Here is a 9,144-nt window from a genome sequence, read left to right on the forward strand (position 1 = left end):
AAGAAGGGAAAGAGAAATATGAGAAAAGAAGGAAAAATGGAAACAAAGGTTTTATAAATAGAGAGGGGTGGAGGGGTGAAAGGGAGGGAAGGGGAATGGGAAAAAACAAGAACTAAGATATATAATGTATCATAATGTATACCTAAAATGTACTGATAAAGTTAACAAAAAGAGTATATTGTTTGATTTACATACACTTTCATAATTTTTGTGGTTTCATATGGCATTGAATCCTAGTTTCATTTTGCTATGATCTGATAACATGCATGGCATAATTTGGATTCTTTTGCATTTACTGAAGCGTGATTTAGTGTCTAGTATGTGGTCTACTTTTGGAGAAAGTTCCATGTGCTGCTGAGAAGAATGTATATTCTGCTTTTGTTGGGTAGAATACTCTGCAAATGTTCACTGAGTCCATTTGTTCAAAAGTTTTGTTCAACTCTGTATTTCTGTGTTGATTTTTTGTCAACTGATCTATTTGTGATCTATTTTACATTCCCACCACCAGTGTGAAAAGGTTCTTTTTTCACCATACCCCCAAAAGAATTTGTTGTTATTTGAATGTGGTGCATTGAGGTACCCTCGCTGTAGTTGTATTTATATTTGTCTAATACCTTTTATCTAGCAGTACTTGTTTTGTGTGCTTGAGTGTGCTGTTGTCTGGTGTATATGTGTTAAGAATTATATTTTTCTGTTAAAATGTTCCAAAAACCACTGTATAATGACTATCTTTACCTCTTTTTCTATATCCTGTATTATTATTTCAAATAACTTGGTTGAAGGTCTTTTTAAAATTTTTTTCATTAAGTTTATCGGTACATTTTTAGGTATACAATACAGTTACATTCATCTTTGGGATCTTGTACCTTTACATGATGTATCTTGATGTATCATGATGTATCTTTTTTCCTAATTCCCCTGCCCTCCCTTCACCCCCTCCACCCTTCCCTATTTACAAAGACTTTGTTTCCATTTTTTCCTTTTCTCATATTTCTTTCTTTTCCCTTCTTTACTTTCCCCTACCCCTCCCACTTCCTGTACTCTTTTAGACCTTTTCTTCCTATTTCAATTATCAGTTATACATTTATTTACACTTTTAGTTTTTCACACCAGAGAAGCTATTTAGTATTTACATGTATTTGTCCTATTTACTTCACTTAAGAGTATGGCCTCAATGTACATTCATTTAGCTATAAATGTCTCTAGTTTCTCATTCTTTATAGCTGAGTAGTACTCCATTTTATAAAAATCCCACATCTTCTTTATCCAGTCTCCCCTTGATGGGCAATTGGGCTGTTTCCAAGTTTTAGCTATTACAAACTGTGCTGCTATAAACATGGGTGCACATATATGGCTGTGGTATGATTCTTTTAATTCTTTTGGGAAGATACCAAGTAGAGGAATAGCTGGGTCAAATGAGACCTCTAATTCTAGTTTTTTGAGGTAGCACCATATTGATTTCCACAGTGGTTGCACCAGAGCATTCCCACCAACAATGTAGAAGGGTTCCTTTCTCCCCACAACCCCACCAGCATTAGTTAGGTAGAACTCTTGAAGACCTCACATAGGAAAAGACTTTGTGAACAAATTCTAGACTATATAAAGGACTCAAATGAATCAGACCCCCCAAATATAAAGACCCAATTAAAAAATGGGCATCTGAAATGAACAGACATTTCTCAGACAAAAAAGTAAAAGCACCAAATAAACATATGAAAGAATATTCAACATCACTGGTCATTTGAGAGATGCACATGAAAACAACACTGAGATTCCACCTCACCCCAGAAACAATGACTGCTGTCAAGAAATCAACCAATAACAAGTGGCTGAAGGATTTTAATTTCCTCCCCCTCTATCCCCCTTGGATTAGCTATGAAAGAGTTTGGAGGTTTTGTAGGCATTTTTTGGTTTGACTTCTCATGTTTTTATTTTTCATTTATTTGTTTAGTTTTTGTGATAGGACTTGCAGGTTCATTATAGTGGAAGGCTCTTTTGCTAATACAGAGATGGGTTTAGATATTCTGTGCTTTTCAATAACGTCTTTTGGTCATGGCTAACTTTAGGCAAGACGGGATCCTATTGGGGCATAAATGAAATTAATAATATTAGGAACAATAGTAGAAAAAACAAGAAAAAGAAGGTAAAAGAAAACACAGAGAAAAAGGAAAAGAATGGGAAAGACAAAAAGTTAAAAGGAGAGAACAGAGAGAGAGAGAGAGAGAGAGAGAGAGAGAATGGAAGCCCAAATCCCAAAAACACTAGTGAAGGAAAAAGCAACATACAAAAAAAGAAAAGAAAAGATAAATAATTGAATAAATTAGAATATTCCTTTGTGTTTGTGAATGAGTGTTTTCTTTCCAAGGTCTGTAATCTTTGAACCCAGAAAGTCACAGCTTTCTTTGTGAGTTTTTCTTTGGGCTAATCCTATTGGCCACATCTTTCTCCCTGGATCCGTGGACCCTGGGGGTGACCTTTTCTCGCAGGGTATTGGCCTCATCTCTGATGAAGTTTATGATTTGGTCTATGCCTCTGCTGCCTGGTTTTCAAGGGGAACAAAGTACATAACTAGCTTGGAGTTTGTGTGTGGCCATGGCCAAGGGACAGAATTTGCAGGTACAGAGTGGGCTAGTGGCAAGCATTCTTCCTCTATCTGTGTGGGGCTCCAGAAGCAGGTTCCTCCTCCTAATAAAAAATATTTCATGTAAATGATACATAAAATATGCAATGGTTTAACTATACTTTTGAACTGAGTTAATATAAAAAAGCTATTTTTCATTTTTGTTTATCTCACCCTCAGAGTACAATCTAGTTGTGTAATTTTTTCCCTGTATTATGAAACAAAAAAAAATTTACAAAACTAGTTTCTTGAGTATAGTAAATGTAGAGGCAATCAGAAAGGCCACTAATCGTTCCTTCTTCTACCTACTTATTCCCTGGTGAAAGCTGTCCAGAAGGCAGAAATTCTGAGTCAGAATTATTGTGCTACAGATGTAAGTGATGTCAATAACTTCTTTATAAGGTGACTTGACCTGAAACTAAGCTTTCATTTTCAGTTGTTTGAATTTGTCTTAGTGGAGAAAAAAAATCTCTGGAAAGATTTAGGTCTGAGTACTTCATTTGAATATAAAAGATATGCAGTGCACAGTGAAGAGCCTGTAATCCCTCCCCAGCTCCCAACATTTTTTTTTTTTTTTCTTTTGTACCAGGGATTGAACTCAGGACCTTGCGCTTGTGAGGCAGGCAACAGAACCACTGAGCTAAATCCCTGGCCCAGGATTACACTTCTCACCTTTACAGTCAGACTGAAATACGTTTTGTCCCTTACCTACTCAGAAATCAGAAAGCTGTCATAAACTAGACTAGGAGGAATAGAAGGGCTATGATGGAAACTGGAATTATAAATAAATTTAGTTTTAAACTGTTACATTAGTATTTCCCACACTGAACTAGAAAATAAATATCCAATAAAATTTGCTCCATCTTACCTTTTCCAATTAAGTTTTGCCCTTCAGTGGGATATTTATTAGAACAATGACTTTATTATTAAGTGTAAGCCTACTTATTTTAGGCATTCATGAGTAAAACACTTTATTATTTCAATTTTGGGGATTCTAATAGCTAAAGATCAGGCCTGGAGTAGCAGTGGAAGGCTGAGAGAACATGTTTCTTGCACAAATTTTCCCTAAGCACCTTAAGACATTGCCCCATCCATTATACTTTCATTATATAGGTAGAAAGAATATATGACTGTTAAATAATGGAAACATTTGGACCTGTGTAACTTGGCTCTCTATACCCTCCTTATTTTTATAACTTTTATATATATGGGAGTGATATTCTTAGATCAATTTCCATGTTAAGAGACTAACCCTCACATGCACAGCCTATGTCCAACAGGGAAGTTTACGTAATGTGAGGTTTAATATCAGGATGCTACACATCTAAACTTGATTCTCTAATAGCAACACTTTTAGTGATAGTTTGGCTCCAATTTTCTCTGCTTTGTCAACCACAATTGATTCCAATCAAACAGGAGAAGACAGAGATTATATTGAGACTCCCTCAAATTGCAGCTGCACATTAAGGAAGAAAAGACATTGACTTGCATTTGTCTTTTAAATGTATTTTATTTTAGCTAGCTTGTTTTTGAAGAATTAGGTCCTAATATTTAGGTGAGTTCCACTGTGTTTTGTAGTATTTTGAAGTCACAGTAGACAGTGATCTGTGGCTGACTGTTCTTACAATTATGTTGCCACTTCCAGCCCATACACAAGGAGGACTCTCTTCTATCTAGTCCACCTATCCTCTCCCAGTTACAGAGATGAGGAGCAGGGACATCCAAGTTGCTGAGCTGCTCCTCCATACTAGCATGCAAGGAAAATAGGAATAATAAGAAATTTTATCACTGAGGATACAGTTCAACTAATGATTTATTTATTTATGATATTCTGGGACTTTAACTGATACACTTTCATTCATATTAGAGAGGGGGAAAATGCCTATGCTTGTAGTTCACATTAGACTCCAGCAAGTTCAGAGGCCTCCCTTATACCAGTTTTAACACACAGATCTGCTGGAGTCATAACCTGCTTATCTTGAGAGACATAGATGAGTGAAAGTTTAAATATGAAGAGAATATAAAAAATATTTTATTTCATGTCTTCACAAGAGTCCTCCCCTCATTCACTGTGCTGTCTATTTAATTTTAAAACGAAACAATTGTTTTTTCTATGTAACCTAATGCCATTCATGATCTATTATTTTCAACGAAAGTAGAAAGTGCTAGTGAATGGGCGTGATTTGGAAACTACTTGAAACATAAATTCAAACCAACATCTATTTTATTTTTCCTCATCTTTGTCAAGTAGCTATGATCAGATATTTAAGGTTCTGTAAATAGGATGACACTTTGCCTAAATAGTCACATTTTATTTCCCGAATAGGGAAATTTGTAGCTTCTAATTTTTTAGCACTTTTTTTGGTTTAACTGTTCCAGTTTGAATGATAAATTAATTGTCAATTTAGTATATGTGCTGCCGAAGCAAGCACAATTAATTGTCAATTTAAGTATAGAGATTTTTCTTAATCCTTTTTTAATAATTAAAGCATAAGGAGAAATAATCATGGTAATATACATTGATTTTCTTTACAAGTAGCCTTTGGTCAAATAATCCTGAATTTATTTCTGTTGAATGAATTCTAGGACAGCAAAGTTATATTTTCACCAAAATTTCAGCATATGACTCATTATTTGGATTTATTGGTATGTAACATATGTTGTAAATAATCTTTAAAATGTATATATTCAAAATACATTTGTTATAATTCATATTAACTTTCCATTTTTATGAGCATCACAAAGTTGAAGTATTTTTACAAAGGTACCTTCTTATAAATTTGATTCTTAGCATGTCATCTCTTGTAACCCATCATTTCAGCTTTTTTTCACAATAAAAGTTTACATTATCTTAATTTCACAGCTTTACAGTTATAGATAAGAAAGTTTAAGTATCTTTCCTGTGGACACAAGGCCAATGCATGTGCACAAAGGCACATTCATCCTGTGGTGTGTTTTTGGACTTGAAGCCACTATCCTATATGTACTTAGCCTCCTCTAAAATCTTTACCTATGTTGCTTTGGAACAATTTCACATCAGGATTCTTCACAAACTGCCAGGCACAGTGGCACACACCTGTAATCCCAGCATTCATGAGCTGGAAGCAGGAGGATCACCATGAGTTCAAGGCCAACCTGAACTGCAAAGTGAGACTCTGAAAACAATTCTCTGCACACTATTAAGACAAGTTAGTAAGCCATGCTCTACTAGCCCACCATTATTCACTCATTCATGTTGCAAAATCTAACTTGTTTCTTCATCTGTCAAATCCAGCACCTAACCCAATGATGCTCTGGTAGGTTTCCCAATGAATCTCCACTGAAATTTCATGTATTTGGACTCTCCTAACTATGTTTTCAGGCACCCCATTTATTCTCAAACACTTGTTTGAGGTCCTTTTCTTTTTATTGAGACAGTTAATATTTGACTCTTCATCTATATGACTCTACCTCCTTTCTCAGTGTTATTGAGCCATCTCTGCAGATATTTGTCATTGGACACTAGTGTATTGTTTTATTAACCCTGGTATTCTTTTCTTTTTCTAGTCTCATCAAGCTATGAACTATATTGTGAAACACCAGGGAAGGTTTTATAAATATACTTGGACATATGATTGAATAATCACAAAAAGTACAAGAAGGGTTCTCATCATTTTCTACTTTTGTTTATTTAAATAGATTAATACTTTTAATGTCATTATAGATCAACTTTTTCTGCTTATTAGGCGATATAATGAAACAGGGCTTTATAATATTTCTTGTGTTTTACACTTGCATAATTTTAAAGCCAGAATGAATGTAGTTTTTCTTCTCTATGAAGACACTTTGGTTGAGACTTGGTAAATATTCTGGTTATCATTGTACAGATGTAATCATCTGGAGCTGCAGGGATGTGATATAATGATAGGATCATTTCTGTGTAGTGCTGGACAGACTCCTCACTAGATGCTTGGTACTCATACAGAACAATGATCAGCCTGATCTCGTTCTTATATATGTTTTTGAAAAATTTCAGAGGAAGAGCTCATTTCTCTGATGCCATCAGATGACACTTGCCATAAATCTTTCTATTAAAATTAAAAATAGAACCAGACATGGTGGCACATGCCTGTAATCCCAGGACTCAGGAAGCTGAGGCAGAAAGATTGTTACGAGTTTGAGGGCAGCCTGGGCTGCATAGTGAGTTCAAGACCAGACTGAACTACACAGTGAGACCCTGTTTCACAAAATAAATAAATAAAATTAAAATATGTATCTATTATTACTATTTGTACTCATTTTTTTAGAATAACAAAAAATATTTTACTAAAACGTAAGATTTACAGAAGCTTCCAGACTAGCCATACAAAATGGTCACAAGCTTTTTTTGAAGGGGGGAATCTACACTTGACAGCAAAGTCACAATGTTATTAGTGAGGGCTGTGATGTTTGTTAATGTTCCCATTTTGGTTCAAACAATCAGCTTGTCCATCTATATCATCTAAATAAAGTTAGACTTGGCTAGAGAGCGTGTTCTAGAGAATTGGTTAGCTGCTTTTTAACCAATGCAATTAGATCATCATAAAAGGGGGGAAAAGGAGCCCATAAAATTTTGAAACTGCTTTTCCCCTCAAAAAATAAAATAAAGAATACCCATAACCCTGCAGCTAACCCTGACAACCACTTTCATTCACAGTGCTTTATACTTACACCATGATGGGGGAAATGCATAAAAGCAGAGGGCCACTGCTTTTAAATGTGACAATCCCAATTATACTTTTAGCCTCTGCTCATGCTTTACAACAGTGAATCAGGACAAGACATAGATTTTCTAATGTGCCTTTAATCACCAAAGGACTGAAAATGTCTGGGCTTTTTATTCTGTAATGTTTCTAGGACTGTGTCCATTAAATGCAAACAAAAAAGGAAGAAGTCTTGGCAGAACAGAAGTGACACAAACTTGATGATCGGATCGACTTAAACATTATTCATGGCTTATAGCCTAGTCCATGCTCAAGCTGTTTCTATGGCTTGGGCTTCATTAGTCTTCCACTGCTCCGCTACATCGTTTGCTAATGGGTCGTCTGGATTAGGAGCACTTAACAAAGCCTGGATCGAGAGCAGAACTGTGTGGATTTGCAGTGCTGGGGACCATTTATCTTTCAAAATATCTAAACATATTCTTCCCAACTTGTCTACATTAGGATGATAAATTTTGGTCATGAAACGTACTTTAGGTGCTGTCATTGGGTATTCTTCTGGAAGAAATAGTTCAAGTTTAAAAGTCCCTCCCTCAAAGGGGGAAACCTAGGGGCTAGCAATGACCACATGAAAATAACGGGCTTTGCTCTCATCTGGTTCCGCTTTAATGCCAGGAACTGGTTCTGCCAGCAAACCCTGAGTTTCCTTGATGATTCTGCGGGGCAGCCCGGCTATCTTGTCAGATCCCGTCTTCCGCCTCTGGTCGCGTCTCAGGCTCCGCTCGCCTCACGCACGAAGCCTCATTTTCTATTATTATAAACAGTATGTGTTTTAGTCACTTTTCTTGTTCCTGGGACAAAATACCAAATATCAAAAATATCAAAATATCAAACACCTGCAAGTTAAATGAGGAATGGTTTATTTTAGGCTTAGTTTGTAGAGGTTTGAGCTCATAGTCTCTTGGCTCTAAAGCAAGATAGCGTGGAAGTCAGGCATGGAAGAAGATATCTCATGGCATGGTGGTGGGAAGCAGAAAGAGAGAGAGATCCAGGGGGCAATGAAGGAGATCCTTCCAGGCCATCTCCCGAGTGAGCCATCTCCTCTGATCAATTCCCAACATCATATTTAGCTATAAACTCATCAGTGGACTAACCTTATAGTCATGCATAACTTTTTCTTTTCTCTCATGCAAATCCTATCAGCTTTATTTCAGAACATCTAGACTTACTTCTGATCACTTCTAATTGCCTCCACAGCATCTACTGAAGTCTGAGTTTCCTTTATTTCTTTGCAAATTGCCTCCTAACCAGTTTTCTTATTCTCTTATATTTTTCATTTTATTTAAACACAGTAGTCAGAGTATATATTTTTACCTGAAATTTATATTGTTATTTATTTTGTTAAAACTTTCCAATGGCTAAGTTAGTTGCTATCTTTCTTAGAGTAAATTTATTGCTCTTAGCTATGTGATCTGGCATCTTCCCTGACCTAAACTCTTCTACATTCTTTTGTGTATTTATCATTCTCCATTACTTTATTTTATCTGTATAACAATTATCAAGTCATATATAGACTATACAGTTTGCTTCTGAATTTGGTCCATTTCCTGTCTTTTGCCTCTAGATAATAGCTATGTGCTGGAAGTCACCTTATAATCAATTTTACTTATGTTTTCATTCCAAGTACTCATATTTCATGGCATTAGCAAATCTGTGCATATTTACTGGACTAGGAAAGAATATTGAGTTCATCTCATCTGTATGGAAAGACTGTCATTGAGTATAGTTCAACATTTCTGCTTTTTCTTGCTCTACCATTAGTCAACACCAAGAACTTTTAGTGAG

The 9,144-nt window shown here is 35.7% G+C and overlaps 1 pseudogene; it reads right to left on the reverse strand.

Annotated features, from left to right (window-relative positions):
* Nucleotides 1-7,576: 7,576 nt before the first annotated feature.
* On the reverse strand, nt 7,577-8,559 carry LOC101697913 (ubiquitin-conjugating enzyme E2 N pseudogene; annotated as a pseudogene).
* Between the last annotated feature and the right edge of the window lie 585 nt (nt 8,560-9,144).

Source organism: Heterocephalus glaber, unplaced genomic scaffold, assembly GCF_053883595.1.
Source record: "Heterocephalus glaber isolate CG9 unplaced genomic scaffold, H.glaber_assembly_v1.0 deba00000546, whole genome shotgun sequence".
In the NCBI taxonomy this organism is placed as follows: Eukaryota; Metazoa; Chordata; class Mammalia; order Rodentia; family Bathyergidae; genus Heterocephalus; species Heterocephalus glaber.